This window comes from Chlorocebus sabaeus, chromosome 17, assembly GCF_047675955.1.
Source record: "Chlorocebus sabaeus isolate Y175 chromosome 17, mChlSab1.0.hap1, whole genome shotgun sequence".
In the NCBI taxonomy this organism is placed as follows: Eukaryota; Metazoa; Chordata; class Mammalia; order Primates; family Cercopithecidae; genus Chlorocebus; species Chlorocebus sabaeus.
In genome coordinates this window covers 28,423,865-28,440,780 of record NC_132920.1, presented here as the reverse complement: position 1 = coordinate 28,440,780, position 16,916 = coordinate 28,423,865, and the positions used below count along the sequence as shown (strand labels likewise).

The 16,916-nt window shown below is 39.6% G+C and overlaps 3 non-coding genes and 1 pseudogene across 3 annotated transcripts; 1 reads left to right on the top strand and 3 right to left on the bottom strand.

Moving 5' to 3' along the window:
- The first annotated feature begins 1,283 nt into the window (after window positions 1–1,283).
- On the top strand, window positions 1,284–1,355 carry TRNAA-AGC (transfer RNA alanine (anticodon AGC)). The gene has a single exon. It is a non-coding gene; the product is annotated as a tRNA-Ala (tRNA).
- A 1,927-nt stretch (window positions 1,356–3,282) lies between these two features.
- Window positions 3,283–4,401, bottom strand: LOC103221910 (small ribosomal subunit protein uS2 pseudogene; annotated as a pseudogene).
- A 2,543-nt stretch (window positions 4,402–6,944) lies between these two features.
- On the bottom strand, window positions 6,945–7,016 carry TRNAA-CGC (transfer RNA alanine (anticodon CGC)). Its single transcript has one exon. It is a non-coding gene; the product is annotated as a tRNA-Ala (tRNA).
- Window positions 7,017–12,233: 5,217 nt separating this feature from the next.
- On the bottom strand, window positions 12,234–12,307 carry TRNAT-AGU (transfer RNA threonine (anticodon AGU)). Its single transcript has one exon. It is a non-coding gene; the product is annotated as a tRNA-Thr (tRNA).
- Between the last annotated feature and the right edge of the window lie 4,609 nt (window positions 12,308–16,916).

Sequence of the window (16,916 nt, the reverse complement as noted above, 5' to 3'; positions counted from 1 at the left end):
ATACCTCATATAAGTGGAATCATGAAATTTGTCTTTCTGTGACTGGCTTATTTCACTTAGCATAATGTCCTCCAGGTTAATCATTCATGCTGGTGCAAATGGCAGAATTTCTTTTTTTATAAAAGGCTGAATAACATTCCATTGTATGTATATACCACATTTTCTTTGTCCACTCATCTGTCAATGGACATTTGGATTGTTTCCTTATCTTGGTTACTGTGAATAATGCTGCAGTGAACATGGGAGTGTATATGTTTCTTTGAGATTCAAATTTCGATTTTTGGGGGACATATACTCAGAAGTGGGATTGCTGGATCATGTGGTAATTCTATTTTTATCTTTTGAAGAAACTCCATACTATTTTCCATAGTGGTGGCATCATTTTAGATACCAACAGTTGCAGAAGGGTTCCAATTTCTCAACATCTTTACTAACACTTATCTTTTGAGTTCTTTTTAATAAAAGGCATCTTAATAGGTGTGAGGTGATATCTGTTGTGGTTTTGGTTTGCATTTCCCTGATGATTAGTAATGTTAAGAGCACCTCTTCACATACCTAGTGGCTATTTGTATGTCTTCTTTGGAGACATGTCTTCTCAAGTCCTTTGCTCATTTTAAAATCAGGTTATTTGGGATCTTAAGTTTGTGTGTGTGTGTGTGTGTGTGTGTGTGTGTGCGTGTTTGGCTGTTGACTTGTAGCAGTTTAAAAAATTTATTTTGTATATTAATCCCTTATCAGATAAATGATTTGCAAATATTTTCTCCCATTCCATAGTTTGCCTTTTTCCTCTGTTAATTGTTTTCTTTGCTGTGAAGAAGCTTTTTCTTTTGCTACTTCTTGTCTTATCTCCTCATCTGGATCTAGGTTTTCTCTGCAGCATTCACAGAACTAGTCTTTATATTCTCTGGCACTACCGTGTGTGTGTGTGTGTGTGTGTGTGTGTGTGTTGGCAGCTTCATAGGCAGAGAAGGTTTTTTTAAAAAAGGAGAGAATCTGAACACATACAAGCATACAAGAAGATTCAATCCTGGGACTTCGCTCCAGGTGGATGGAAACTGACACAGACAGTTGGCTAAAAGCAGTCCTTGAAATAGATGACGGGAGGATCCAAGGGTCTTTCGGTCCAGAATGCCTTTCTCCTCTTGACACAGTGTCAAGACAAGATTCCATTCAGAAATTTCAGAAACAGGAGTCATACATAGGGGACTTTAACCTATCACACCTAAGCCCTCACCTTTAGATAACACTATATAATAAACCGATAAGAAAACAGCTTGTCAAGTGGGGGTGTAGCTCAGTGGTAGAGCGCATGCTTAGCATGCATGAGGTCCTGGGTTCAATCCCCAGCACCTCCACAAGCGTTTTCTTATACTTTGAGCATTTCGCTTCAGTGTTTGAATGCTTCGTTTCAGTCTTTTCTTTTTCCTTTGTGCATACCCTAGCTTGTGTTTTTTCTACTCACAGAGAAGGTAAGCCATTTGGTAGTCATTCGTTTGTACTATGGGTCCTAACACTCCGTCAGCCTCCCAACCTGACTGCTTCAGCACAGCTTTATAGTCATTTACTGAAATAGAGAAGCTGCTTATTCAAGATACCCTGACAGTGAAGCAACAGGCATGCCGGCCATGTAAGACTCATTCTCCTTTGCTGCCGTTTCTCAATACTATTAAGAAATCGGGGGTGGGGGTGGGGGCGGGGGTGGGAAGACAGAAAAGAAAAACAAAATCGTCCTTGGGAAACATCCATTAGATTTCTCTCCTCCACGCCACCTTTCCTCATAGTCCCCTTACATTTCCACCACTCACAGAATCTTGGTTGGGCCGCAAAAGGTGGGTCCAATCACTAGTCATGGGAGCACTGTGATCCCAGCTTTCTCTAAAGAAGGAATGTTTAGAATTTTGTTCGAAAGAAAGACGCTTTTGGCGAAATTCCGAGACTTTCAAAATACACAGTTGAGAAAATTATTTTCAGAGATGGAAAAAGCCGCAGGTCGCTCTCAAAGCGGTGTCAGTCTTGGACATAAAGGGTTATGTTTTCCTGTGGAACAGAAACTTGTAGTTCACCTCCCTTGGGAGGGAAAGACCTGGTTTCCTACAGCCAAAGAGGAGCCGGGGGGCCGGGCACGGTGGCTCACGCCTGTAATCCCAGCACACTGGGAGGCCGAGGTGGGCGGATTACCTGAGTTCAGGAGCTGGAGACCATGGCGAAACCCTGTCTTTACTACAAATAGGAAAAATAGCTGGGCGTGGTGGCGCTCGCCTGTAATCCCAGCTACTTGGGAGGCTGAGGCAGTAGAATCGCTTGAACCCAGGAAGCGGAGGTTGCAGTGAGCCGAGATTGCGCCACTGCTCTGCAGCCTAGGCGACAGAGCGATACTCCGTCTCAAAACAAAACAAAACATTATAGAGGAGCCTAGGAGACATTGGCAATGCGGGCACTTTCAGGGTCATCCAAATCTTGGGCCTCCGTAAAGATCTGGCTTCAAGCTCTCTCCTTCCTTCCTCTTCTGCAACCACCTGCCTCCTCCTATCTCCCCACTGGTTTTCTTCACCACCTCTTGTCAGCTTCACCTCCACTTTCTCCTATTCCCGTTGATTCGGTTCCATTGCTTCCTCCTGCCTAAATTTCCCCCAGTAGCTCAGCTCACTACAGTTTCTGCAGCTCCACTTTCTAGTTTGGCGTTCTCAAGCCTGAATGATAATCATCTGAGGGAGACCTTTCAATTGTAAAGATCCCCATTTTTCCCCCTATCGGGTGATTATCGGTTGACTACGGAGCTGTAAGTTACAAACGGGAATACCAGTGAAGTTCTCAGGGCAGTTCCTCAGGCTCAGGAAACACTACATTCCAGTCTAAAACCTTTTGACTCTTTATTGGAGGTTGTTTCTGGTTGACTATGTTATAAATGTCGCCTGGCCTCTAAACGCCCATCTCAGTGACTTTCCAGCCACAACTGAGCCTCACTCGGTTCATTCTAGCCGGGATGGGGACAGGAGACAAAAGTTGGGATGGAACCAAGAAGTTGATACCTGATTTATTCACGTATTCAGGAAGATACAGATTTTGCACAAACAAGAAAAATAGTAAAGAGAAAGTTAAAAGTAAAAGAGAAGGCACAATGGTTTAGGATTACCTCCTAAAATTTATGTGGACATATTTGGACACTCCAAAATTTAACAACAGGAGGAAAGTGTCTATTATTTGTGCCATTGTGGTGGTTGAGGTTTCAGAATCTCTCCAGGAGCACGGGGTAAGAGTAAGGAGGTTGTAACAGAAGTTTAAGTCACTTAAACTTAAATGCCTCCTATGTGTTTCTTTGTAGGTCTCAGGAACCGAACTGCAGCTTCCCTGAGACAAAGGCACTGCTGAGTTTCCTGTTCATGATGATCCACTGAAGAGTTTGCTAGAGCAGTGATTGTGACAGCATACACTTAGGTTTTTCTTTTTTCTTTCTTTTCTTTTCTTTTTTCTTTTCCTTTCCTTTCCTTTCCCTCTCTTCCTTCCTTCCTTCCTTCCCTCCTTCCTTTCTCTTTCTTTCTTTCTTTCTTTCTTTCTTTCTTTCTTTCTTTCTTTCTTTCTTTCTTTCTTTCTTTCTTTCTTTCCTTCCTTCCTTCCTTCCTTCCTTCCTTCCTTCCTTCCTTCCTTCCTTCCTTCTTTCTTTGAAACTGATGTTTATTTGCCATCAACCTTATTTCCATGTTGTCTAAGAGCCTGTGCAAGAATAGCTTAAGACCATTCAGTGGTTGCTTCTACCCATTCACCCTGAAATTCCTCCTTGGTCACAGCCTTTTCAGCAGCAGCCTGCTCTTCTTTTTCAAGCTCTTCCAGATCTCTGTAGAAGCAGGGATCAGGCATAACCTGCCACGGGTGTTCACGGGAAATGCTGCCACTTACGCGCTGAAGTTTTGGAACCAGCATCCTCCACATCAAACCAACTGAGTAAGCTCCTTTGTTGTTGCGTGGAATGGCAATGTACACATAGCGCAGAGGAGGATCTGTGTTACACAGAGCAGTCGTAGGTAGGTTAACAAAAGATGCCTCCGTGAAAGACTGGTGGTCAACCCTGGGGTCAGTAACCGCAGGAAGCCATGGCTCCCGGAAGGCTGCCTGGATCCGGTTAGTGAAGGTTCCAGGAGTGAAGCAGCCAGCAATTGGAGTGGCTCCAGTGGCAGCAGCAAACTTCAGCACGGCCCTCTGGCCAGTATTCCTAGAGGATATAACACTGACATAAGCAGGGTTTTCAATGGCAGCAATGGCAAGAGCAATGCCATCACTTTTCCTTTTACAGATGTACTGTTCCATTTGGAAGTAAAGATTGGTGCCACCAAAGTGGGTTCTTGCTGCAAGGAACTTAAGGACATATTCCTCCTCCATTTGCAGGACACCAACCGCTGCGGACATTGTGAAAGTTTCCCTTTAAGTTACAGCGGGAATCCAGAACAACACCGTACGGACCCTTCTGTGGGGAACGCGGAAAACTACATAGGTTTTCATTTGGGACTTGTTTTCTTCTTCCATCTGGATGTAGATTTACCCAGACAACTTTCTGAGTTCTGCTTTTTTGTACCTCCTCCTAGCATTTCTAATTGGGCGGACAGTCAGAAGCAGTGAAAATTCAGGGGCCCTGGTGCAACGGTGTGGGAAATCTGTGATAGGGTGGAGACTACCTGGAGAAAGAGAAACACACTGGAGCTCCAACCTGAAGCCAAGTAAGTTAACTTTGGCCAGGCTTGTTTGTGTGTGAAGCTTTGAGGTCCTAGGGCTTAGCTATTCCCTTTTCCTGGAAAGGGGTGTCCAAAATATGGATTCCCTCATGGATTACAATGGCCAGAGTTCTACTGCTTCATGGCGATGTTTTGTTTTTCATGGCTTTTGATAGCTGCCTGAGAGGTGTGTTGAGGGCTCCACACTAAATACTGTAGGGTTATAAACAGCAAGAGGTAAAAGATGCCCTGAGAATCCATGCTTGGCAAAATGGAAGGTGGTCCAAGCTGTTTTTCACTGATTTGGTGACCTTGTGGGCCAATCAGGAGGCAAGGATCGGGAGTCAAGAGAAAGAAGGTTTTGTCTTTGCCCAGAAATAATTCAGACAGCAGCATGACCGTAACATATCTGATGGGGATAGCCCTACCAGGGGACTCTGTGACTTAGCTGGTTAAAACCTCTGAACTGGGTTTGGGTGTCAGAGAAAACTGAGCTTGTGATTCATCCTTGCTTCCTCTCCTGCTCCTTAAGGAACTGGGAGGAGCATGCTCTTAGTTTTTTTTTAAACAAAGGAAATTTGATGCTATATTTGGAATTTCAACTTCGCATTTAAAACTTCCTTTTCTAATACAAAAGGTAGCATGCAAAGGCTTTGACAAAGAAAACTGATATCGATTTTGATACATTCACCAACACACGATTTGTACGGAAAAGACAGTGCAGAACAATGATATACCATAATTTTTACTGACTCTTTAACAAGTGTTTCTTTCTAGAAATTCAGGCAACTTTATCTAGACCTATTCCTCATCCACACCCCTTTGGCCACACCTGCCTTTGGAGCCTTTGGTGCAGTGATATGTGAAGTATTATTAATTCATTTAAAGACTCAAGAACAAAAAACCCTGAAGTTCGTCGAGGAAATGTAGAAAGCAAATGATTTAAATACGCTATTTGGCAATGCTTCTGAGATTTTTACTTCAGCTAGATGTTTTGGTTTGGGGAATGGGGGAGGGGGGATTATTTGATGTCTTCTATTACATAGTTATTTGGTGTTTTCTATTACATATTTTGTGTACATTTCCTGTGAAAGTCGATTTAATATGCAATAAAAATAACAGCTGCCAAAACCCAAGACCTAACATTTTTTTCTTTCTTTTTGAGATGGAGTCTCTGTTTCCCAGGCTGGAGGGGCGCGATCTTGGCTCACCGCAACCTCTGCCTCCAGGGTTCAAGCGTTTCTTCTGCCTCACCCTCCCCAGTAGCTGGGATTACAGGCGCCGGCCACCACACCCGGCTAATTTTTAAATTTTTAGTAGAGAAGAGGTTTACACCATGTTGGCCAGGCTGGTCTCGAACTCCTGACCTGAGGTGATCCACACACCTAGGCCTCCCAAAGTGCTGAGATTACAGGCGTGAGCCACCGTACCCAGCCAAGACCTAACTTTAAAACCTTTTGGTAGATCGCTTGCTGCAGGCTGTAAACTGTTTCAGCGAATGAGAGCTGGCTGTCTTCAGTCATCCAAATTATGTTTTAAGCGTTCGCGAGGCAAAGCGCTGAGTGCCACCTTACATTTGGACAACCTTTACCTACTCACTCACTCAGAAAAACTTAGGACTGAATGCCCAGCTCCTCTGTTGCTCACAATTCAATTCTCAGCGGCAGAGGCGGCTGTTGGAGGAGCCCCGAGGAGAGACGCCTAAGGCAACCAGTGGGAAGATTTTCTGCTCCTCAGCCTTGGACGACCTAATGCTCATAAAACAGAGATGCAAGGACAATTTTCTCTGATTTTTTTTCTTATTTCACAAAATTTTTTCTTGTTTACTTTGTTTTTCAGTCTCGCTCTTTAGCGATACCGCCTAATTCATGGGTCCGTAGTGTGACTGCAGGGTTCGTGCTTCTTGCCAAGGAGACCTGATGGAAAATTTATCTATTTATGATTTTTTTTTATGGTGGGCTACAAGTCGATATCTACATATAGTTAGAAATGATAATACCATGACCCACAAGAACTCCTTGTGGAGTAATTTGTGCCCCGTTTCAATGTCTGCTTGTTTCACTCACGTTAGCAATATATTCTTCTCACGCTAAGTTTTATAAAAAGCCACAGATGACTGCCCGAATAAACAGCATAGTATTAAAAGCAACATATTTGACACTCTCCTCTTTTTATAGAGGTAGGGGAAGCGCGACGAACGCATGCAAAGAATGAGAAAGGAGAATGAAGAAAATGTACAGCTGGAGGAGCCGGGGGTCGAACCCGGGGCCTCGTACATGCGAAGCACGCGCTCTACCACTGAGCTACACCCCCTGCCTGCGGAAAGCTTACGTTGGCTTATGTATAAAATATCACTTTGTTTTCAGTTTGTTGGTTTCATTTTCTGTTGGTTGGAGAAGGATCGCTGGATTAAATTCCACCACTTTCGTGAAATCACTGAACTGGATACTGTTTGGCAGCTATCTATAACAGTATACTAAGACACTAAGATTATAGTCCAAATGACACAGTTTCTTATCCTTGGACTTTCCCATTCCTGTTAGCCTGCTCCAAGCTCCATTCACAAGCAAACTGCATGAAAGCTACTTTACTCCACCAGCAAAAAGCACAGACTTCCAACACTGAGGACTGTTCAGTCATGGAGAAGGATCCCTGATTTTAGTCTAGACCTTTAATCCAGAGCTCTTCCAACTGAGCTATGTTTGCCACACTTCTACTTTCTCCCGCAATACTGACTCAAATGAAGTGCTGCTCAGTCCAGAGGCAGCCTTCGGAGAGTTGAATTCACACTGTATGTGTTGGAAGCTGGGACAACATCCATTTTCCAGTTGACTCTCAATCCTCGTTAATGCACTACGAGCTCTGAGATTGTCCTCAATTTTGGTTCCACACCTCCATCTCTAACCCTCCCTTAAGAACTATGTTCACAAAGGATTTAAAAAAAAAAAAAAAAAAAACCTGCAAAATTTTATTAACTTTAATCAACTGACTATTTTCCAGACTAGAGGAATAAACAGGGCAACAGCAAAAGCAGAACAGCGAAGCGAGGATGGGCGACTGAGCAAAGCTATCACAACAGGAAAGTCTGCTATGCATATAGATGTTTGAAAGAATAAAGCCAGAGAGTCCTGGGAATGTTCAGAGTGCCATCAATGAATGAAAAAATGCAAGGAAGAACTGGATAGCACAGAGCTAATAGAATTGGATTGGCCGGCAGGGGAAGAGCATAGTTAATAGCTGTTCTGTCCCTGGGATGCTTTTATCACTTCCATAACGAGTCCAGAAAAATAAAAAAAATAAAAAAGAGTGATGTGTATCACAGACAAGCACAGTTCTAGGAACCTGGGACACCTGTTAGTGGATGCAGAAGCTCTGAATTGGAAGACCGCACAGAAGGAAGAAGGAGGAGAGGGAAAAAATCCTCTCCATCACTTGAATGTATCTGAAAGCCAAATGTTCTCCATCACAGTGAATGAACATGATTTTGTCTTCAAAATTAAAGCACGTTGGTGGTGGGACTTTCCTTACTTTTGTTTCTTTTTTCAAGCTCCTTCACGAGATACAAGAGCCCTTATTCAAATTCATGTGTTCTATTCCAGCTATGTGATAAAGTTTTATAAATAGTCTGTGTCCTAGGCATTCAATTTGTTATCCTAAGTGTTTTTCCTGGGATGGCTGGAAAACCATCCTAATTTTCCCCACTGCTGGTGTCTTTAGGATAACAACCAAATAATTCCCACTGCTAGTGTCTTCAGGATTAGCTATTATGGCAAAAAAAAAAAAAAAAAAAATTGACCATGACTTACTTTTTTTTCTTCTTCTTGGTTTCTCTTCGTTCTCTTAAGTAACATTGTAGAAAGAAAGAACAGATGAAAAGCTGGTTAGTGCTATTGCATTCGTGATGTTGAACAGGCATTTTTTTTTCTTTTGTTTCTTCTTTCTGCTGTCACAGAAATCATGCTTAATTTCTGTGTGAGCTGGTGGAAAAAAAAAAAAGGGAACTGAAGGCATAAAGTAGGAGAGAGGCTTCCGCATTGCGTTACTGAAGGTATGTGTGGTATAAAAGTACTTGGGGAAATCGAATAAACAAAACCATGGAAGTGCTGGACATTGAACCCTGGACCTCACACACGCAAAGCATGTGCTCTACCACTGAGCTATACGCCCGAAAGATGAACAAGATGTGTTAGATTTTTGATGAGTTCAAATTATTGCATTTTATGCTTTTGTTGTCATATCTACAAAATCTTTGCCTAACCTAGGGTCACAAAGATGTATTCTTCTAGAAGTTGTATAGTTTTATGTTTTACACTTATGCCTATGATTCAATTTTAGTAGATGCTTTAGGCTTTATAGTGTGCATTTAAAAAATCACACTGTAACTTCAAGTGGTATTATATTACTTCATATATAGATAAGGTAGATAAGGACTTTACACCACTATATGTTCATTTCTTCTCTACCGGAGTTTGTGCTAATGTTAACAACATAACCTCTCCATATGTTATAACTCCACAACATATTGTTATTATTTGTATTCTAAACAACTATTTTTAAACAGATTTAAATAATAGCAAAAAAATTCTTATATTTACTACATCCTTGTAATTCCCAGTGCTCTTCATTTATTTGTGTAGATGCACATTTCTTCGTGTAGATTCATTTTTTATGTTGGGGGGTGTCATTGAGACACATGGTACAGATATCAGTCTCATGTAGACAAATGTAATATGGGTGTGCAGTAGAGAAAGGTGAATCTAGAAGAACTCCTGAGTTTTCTAATTTACACTAGAAAATTTTTTAAAAGTCTTCAGTTGTATGAATGTGAAATATTTTTCAAGGAGACATATTCCCTGAACTTTTTCTATCTCTAAAAAAAAACTTAATACATTAGGCTATATAGACTTTTATATTCAGTGGAATTCCTTTACTAATGTGGCTGTAGGGACTATTAAAATTTTACATAAAAATAAGAAAAGAATTTTCTGAAGACAAAAGGGAACTAAACTTCTAAGACTTTAGTTAGTGTACTATTATTATAATCCTAATAAATTTTTCCCTTCTCACCATTCCTATTCAACTAATAATTTTTACAGTAAAAAAAATTTTTTTACATTACACATCTAGTATCCTGATGTAATACAGTTGTATTTTGGCAGTTCTTTTTGATATTGTCTTTCCTAAATTTAAGTCCTAAATTTTGAATAATAAAAATTTTATGATGTTTCTTACATTAAAACAGGCTCCGAGTTTCCCAGTCACTTCTGATTCACAATAAAGACTTGTTCTAGCTCTTAATAAAAAGAGGAATACTGAAAATAATTAGCAGTAATATGCTCCACACTTTAATTAGGTCAAAACAATTGTGACAACGGTCTGTGACAAATTCCACAATGTGAAAAACAAAGGAAAACAAAGCTCTATCAGTTCAAAAGAAAGAAACTTATTCACCCTAGGTTAATTATGTACAAGTAAAACAATATTCATACAAACATGTTTCAGCAATTGTCTACCCTTTTCAGGTTGGACTGGGAATGTCGTAGAAGCAGATGCATTGTCATTTAGTCTGCAGTTCAGTAACCTTTCTCGTGGTATAGTGATGAAAGGAGATCCAGTTTAGTGATTTCAGAAATAGTGGGATTTATCTCAGTAGATTTTCTCCCGCCAACCATTATGTTTTGAAAATTAGAAATACTGACACTGATATATCAAGATGTATGTGCAAGAGAGCTTGGCTATCACCAGAGTGTTGCTCGGTGGTAGAATGCATACTTAACATGTGTGCTGTCTTGGTTTCATTTCCTGAAAATGTCGCTGTTCTTTAGCTACTCACCAACAACCACCCCTTCTTTTCTCATACACTTTACTTGCGTACATGATCCAAAGGACTCCCTTTAGTGCTACTCCATTTGTACGCCATAAACTTCTGCACTGCCCAGGGCAAAAGACTATGGCAAAGACCAGATGGAAGAGGATAAAACAAAGGATTAATAGCTCATTCGAAATCATCACTAGGAGACAGAAACCTGACCCCACATTAACAGAAATTAACCTTGGGTTCCGATTCTCTGCATCTTTAAAGATTATCAAAGACAAAAAGAAAAACAAAGAACACCATCACATTTTATTTTTTTATTTTTATTTTTATTTTTAAATTTTCTTTGCTGTGTCTGGCTCAACCAACAGGATGTGGAAGAGCAAAAAGTTTTGTTTGTTTGTTTGTTTGTTTGTTTTTTAATTCCTGTCACTTATCTTCTGTGTCCCTCCTCCACCTATCCATTCCACACTGCCAGGGAATTGGGTTCAGCCATCATATGTAGGAGTCAATAAGTTCCAAGTCTTTCTTAGTGGGTAAATACATTGTATAATAAAAGCACTTAAGAAACCTGAAAGCTAAAAAGTTGGAAACAATTGAAGTATTGAAAGAGAAATTGAATAAAGTTTTCGGTCTGCAGTAAGCTGAGATAGCTTGGTTGGGAGGGCATTAGACTGAAGATCTAAAGGAGACTGGTTCAATTCAGGGTTTTGGCAACTTTGCCTTTTCAGAGACTCTACCAGTGATCTACCTTTGCAGTCTTAAAATTTCGTATGAACTGCATCTCTTAATTTATGTTTAGTAATTGATATTCAGGGGAGCAAAATAACATGGCACATAAGCAAAGGAATTAGGTGTCTGCCTTCTTTTGCTTCTCCATATATAATAAAGCAATCACGATGCCCCATGAATTTTGATGTATGAAATAAAGATGAACTGTAAAATTCATTTTGATACTTACAATTTTATTTTATTTTTTCTTAATTAGAGTGACATTAGACAGAAAATGAAAAATACCATGACAGGCTGAAAAAAGAGTAACTGAAAGGGAAAAGCTTTGTATTTTAGCACTTTTTATGGCAGTTGCCCCCGCTGTTTGAATAAGGGACCCTGTATTTTCATTTTACACTGGACCTGTAAATTATGTAGCTGACCTTCATCAATATTAAAATGACATTCATAGTACATACAATTGTAGTATCTATAATCGACATTCATAATTACAGATTATTAATTCATAGTTGACATTTTACAAATTTGGAGAATTGAAGACATTCTAACTCTTCACACTCCTATAGCTGAATTATAATTCCAAGAGCATGGCCAGTACTGTATTAAAATCCACACCTACAGTATACATTCCCTCTCTAAACTTCAATTCGTTGTTCTTAACTCTTTATATAAAATTGGAATACTTGAAATGACACTGCACAGAAAATCCCAATGGAAGATATGGCTTGTATTTAAAAAAAAAAAAAAAAAAAAAGCAAACAAAAAAATGGGCAGTATACTATAATCACCATACTGCTCTGTGCTATTTTTATGTAGTCTTATGTTGGGAGGATGCACAGTTTCAGTTTGTTTCCAAAGCCTTTGGATGCCACCTGTTATGTCCAAGATCAGGGGCGGAGGATCCCCGATGGTAGACAGGACCAACAGAAAAACCTCAAGTTTAAAGAGAGTTGGCATGAAGACACTCTCACCTTGACCAACCGAGGCCCCACTGGGACTCGAACCCAGGATCTCCTGTTTACTAGACAGGCGCTTTAACCAACTAAGCCACGGAGCCCATGAAAACTGACTTTGGTTTCCTTCTATCAGAGTATACCTTGGATTTGCGGTAGAATTTAGATTTTCCTTTTAATTAAAAACAAAAAGTTGTTCATTTATTGGATTTTTATTTGGCCTTTGATCCCACCCACAGACGCTCAAGACAGTGAATAACAGCTTTGATGGAAGCACTGATTTGCCAGTCTTTTTCTCTTGCTCTTTATAACCTTACTGTATTTGGCTTGGAGCCTCATTGCCTTATGGGAACTCAAGCCGAGGGAAAAATTGAAGCAACATCAAAAGAGAAGGGACTATGAGAAATATTTTTATTTCAGGCTCATTTTAGGCTTTCTAAGGCATTTGACTTAATGTTTAGATTGTGCATATGTGAAAGAAGGGAAGTGCCACAAGTTCTTTCACTTTAAAAGTCAACCCCTGGAAATGAGCTCAAGCAGTTCCTATGATTTACACAAGTTTGAAAAGGAAGGAAAATGAGTGAAGGAGCTAATAACCTCAGCGACTTTTTCTAGGGAACATTACGGCTCTTGACATAGAATCATAAAGAGATGGGAGACAAGGAAGATAGGAGGGAGGAAAACAGAGCGTTCTGGAGCTTTAGCGATTGTATTTTCCCTTTAAAATGGAACTTTCTCTGCAAAGAGGAGAATTCAAAGGAGATTCACAGATTAGGACTACAGCCACCAAATGAGTTAGTGGAATATATATGTGTGTACCAGGTAGATCGACAGATTCATGTAGCTCAGATGATAAGCATTCAAACTATTAGTGTAAGGAATGAAGATTCGAATCTCTGTCAACAGTCTTTTTTTTTTTTTTTTTTGAGACGGAGTCTCACTCTGTCGCCCAGGCTGGAGAACAGTGGCACAATTCCGGCTCCCTGCAACCTCCGTCTCCCGGGTTCAAGCAATTCTCCTGCCTCAGCCTCCCGAGTAGCTGGGATTACAGGCATGCACCACCACACCCAGCTAATTTTTGTGTATTTAGTACAGATGGGAGTTTCACTATGTTGGCCAGGCTAGTCTCGAACTCCTGACCTCAGGTGATCCACCCGCCTTGGCCTCCCAAAGCAGTGGGGTTACAGGTACCAGCCACCACGCACGGCCTAGAAGTACAGTATTTTCTAAGAGGTTGAAAAAACAATAATTCATTGCAACCTGAAGCTAAATCTGCTAAGATATGTTACAGCTAGTGATGGTAAAATTAGGAGAAGGACAGAAAAAGGCTTGGTTGAACAAGTTTAAAAAACCTGTGATAAATGTAAGGCTATTGTTATTTATTGTATTATTCATCAACAGATAATTTGTGGAAAATATTTGATGGTATCAGGTGTTATTGAACAGTAACGTCAACAGTGGATTTAATTTGCTCTGGTAGACCAGCCATCAGAAATTAGAAACTGAAGGTCCTGACAAGAGGGATCACACAGCAGTTTAATGACTTAACGCTGCAAAGTTGTGTGTGTGTGTTTTTTGTTTGTTTGTTTGCTTTTGTTTTTGTTTTTGTTTTTAACTCAGGGCTGAGATGGAAATTTTTTTTTGAAGGGGAAGAACTGCCCTCAATTACTATGATCAGATCCTGAATGGCTTTGGAAGTTAGCTTTTGTTTCAGATTGGATAATGCTTTTTAATAAATTCAGCCCCAAATTACAAGGCAAAACAATGTTCATATATAAAACTTGTAACGCAGTAAAGTCATTTTGATGACAGCTAACACTGCTAGAATCATAGTAATATCAAGCTGCCCTGTGCACTGCTGTACTGTCAAAAGTTAAAAGAGGCAATTCTCCAATCTCACAGAAATTTTCAGCAGATATATTCTCTGAACTCGAGCTAAAGTACCAACAGTGTGTTAAAAACTTAATGCAAGTTCAAAAGCAATTTCCATATTTCAAAATCTACTTAACTATACAATTGAGGAGCTTCAAGCTAAGCCTCACTTTGAAGTGACTAATTTGCAATGTTATGACATGCTAAAAGCAAACATAAAGAGATGAACCTACTAGAATCCATAAATGTCTTCCATGCAATGAATATGCCCCAAATCATATACTCACAGATTAATATTAGCCATTTGACATCTCCTATCTTTATGAAAAGATATTTTCAAAATGAAATAAATAAAATTACACCACAGGTCATTAACAGATGAGCATTAGCAAATGACTTTGATGATAGAAACACTAACTTTGAGCCCCCATCTGTAATAATAATTATTATAATGATGATTTAATTCTTCTCATTATCAATAATTACACTTAATTAGTATTGTATTTTGAATTTCATCAATAAATATGAGTGGACTTTTTTTCTCCTTTGTTATATAAGTACCTACATAATATCCTTGATTTGGCCATTTGACTTGCAAATCCTAAAATATTTACTACTTGGCCATTTACAGAAAAAGATCTCTCTCAGGCTTATTTTATAAGGCCATTTACAAAAAAAGGTCTCTCTCAGGCTTATTTTATTATTTTATACTAATCCCATTCATGAAGATTCCACCTTTATCACCTAATCACCTTCCAAATCACCTAATCACCTAACGACATTGGTGATTAGGTTTCAACATACGAATTTTCGTTGATGGGGACAGTCACAAACATTCAGATTACAGTAGGAGTATATTTAAAAGCCTGAAAAACACAATTAATTTTGCACAAGCTTACTTTGACAAAGAGTCCCTAGGTTGATCTCCAATAATTTCTATCTCCTAGTGTTCAAGTATTTGTGTAATACTCTCCCCTTGAGAGTGATTGGGACTTGTGACTTCTAACCAATAGAATATGGCAAGGGAAAGGGATGCCACTCCCATAATTATGTAAATATGTATATAAAACATACAATATATAGTTTATATTATTTATACACATACATTATTATAATCTATAATAATAGGTATATATAAGCCATTTTATATATAGATATATGAGCAATTTTAAATATAGGTACACACACAAATATATATTCAAAATAAAGCATAAAAACCCTGCCTAGGTCATTGATGATAACGACAGCATTTGGGATGGAGTCAATCCAGAGATCGAATCTGCAGTGAAGAAGAAGGAAATGACAATGGGAGTTGATAGAAACAGAAAAGAGAGAGCCAGAGTCTGGTATATTTGACAGGCTTGAGTCTCAGGGGAATGACAACAGCATTCACTCCAAAAGGACCTGTAAGCAGCAACTGACGTCTCTACTAGAGAGGGGAGAAGTTTTTAATACAATTCATTTATGCTGTAGATTCCAGAAACATGATCCTATAATATGTGCTTGGCTGAATCACCAGACATTACAGTTGGATGGTCTTTCTGGGAAAGTGGAGAGAGTGTTTTCTGTGGAAAATGTAACTTTGATGCTACATAAAGCTGGTGGCACGGAATGGCTTGGTGTGGCACTTTTTGCATGGAAAAGACAATTCCCATTTACTTTGGATGGAGCATGTGTTCTAGAGCTCGTGTAATTTAATTCACAAAACAACTGGTGATTTTTTTGTGACTCAAAGTTATCCAAATTTGTGGGGTAGGAGAGATGCAGTTTCTTTTCTTTGTTTTTTTAGACGGAGTTTTGCTCTTGTTGCCCAGACTGGAGTGCAATGGTGTGATCTCAGCTCATCGCAACCTCCGCCTCCCAGGTTCAAGCAATTCTTCTGCCTCAACCTCCTGAGTAGCTAGGATTATAGGCGTGCACCACCACACCCAGCCCACACCCAGCTAATTTTGTATTTTTAGTAGAGATGGGGTTTCTCCATGTTGGTCAGGCTGTCTTGAACTCCCGACCTCAGGTCATCTGCCTGTTTCCGCCTCCCAAAGTGCTGGGATTACAGGCGTGAGCCACAGCTCCTGGCCTGACATGCAGGTTTCCTAAATTCCTTTATTGAAACATTTACAGTGGCCTCTGACTTTAGTGACCACAAGGTTTCTTTTAAAAAGTGGCGAATTATTTGAGCAAGCACTAAATTAACACAAACCAGACCAATCATCTTTTCTGTGACCAATGTCCTTTTCTCATGTTTCATGGAAATGTCCTTAGACAAGTTTAAATTTTAACTGGGCTTATTTGAACAAAGAACAACAAAATGAAACATGGCAAAACAAAACAAAAAAGGCTGAAGAATCAGGCAACCCTGCAAACTAGAGCAGGTTCAGAGAATGCCAACCAATAACATGGCCTAACAGCATTTATGGGAAACAGAAGTACAGTGGAGACAACCTCATTGGTTACAGCTCAATTTGTTAATTGGTTACAGAGCCTCCAGCAAGTAATTAAAGCTCAGCTACTGTATTTCAACTCCATATTAGTTTGGTCTGTTAGGCTTAGTGCAGGAGCCTAGTCCAAATCAATGGCCTCCTAGACATTTTATTCAACAGATACAACAGTCTTTATTTTTCCTTCAAACCTCTTGCCTTATGCACTCAGGTCTCCCTCTAAAATATTTTCTCCTAGTTTAAGTGAAACACAAAAACTATTTTCTGTCATAAACTGGATTGTGTAATCCAATTTATGTTGATTCATCAAAGTTATTATTAGGACTACAAATTTAGACTACTGGGAGGGAAAAGGTAGAAATATTCCACAAACATAAGGGGACTGTCATAACTCAGTGCAAAG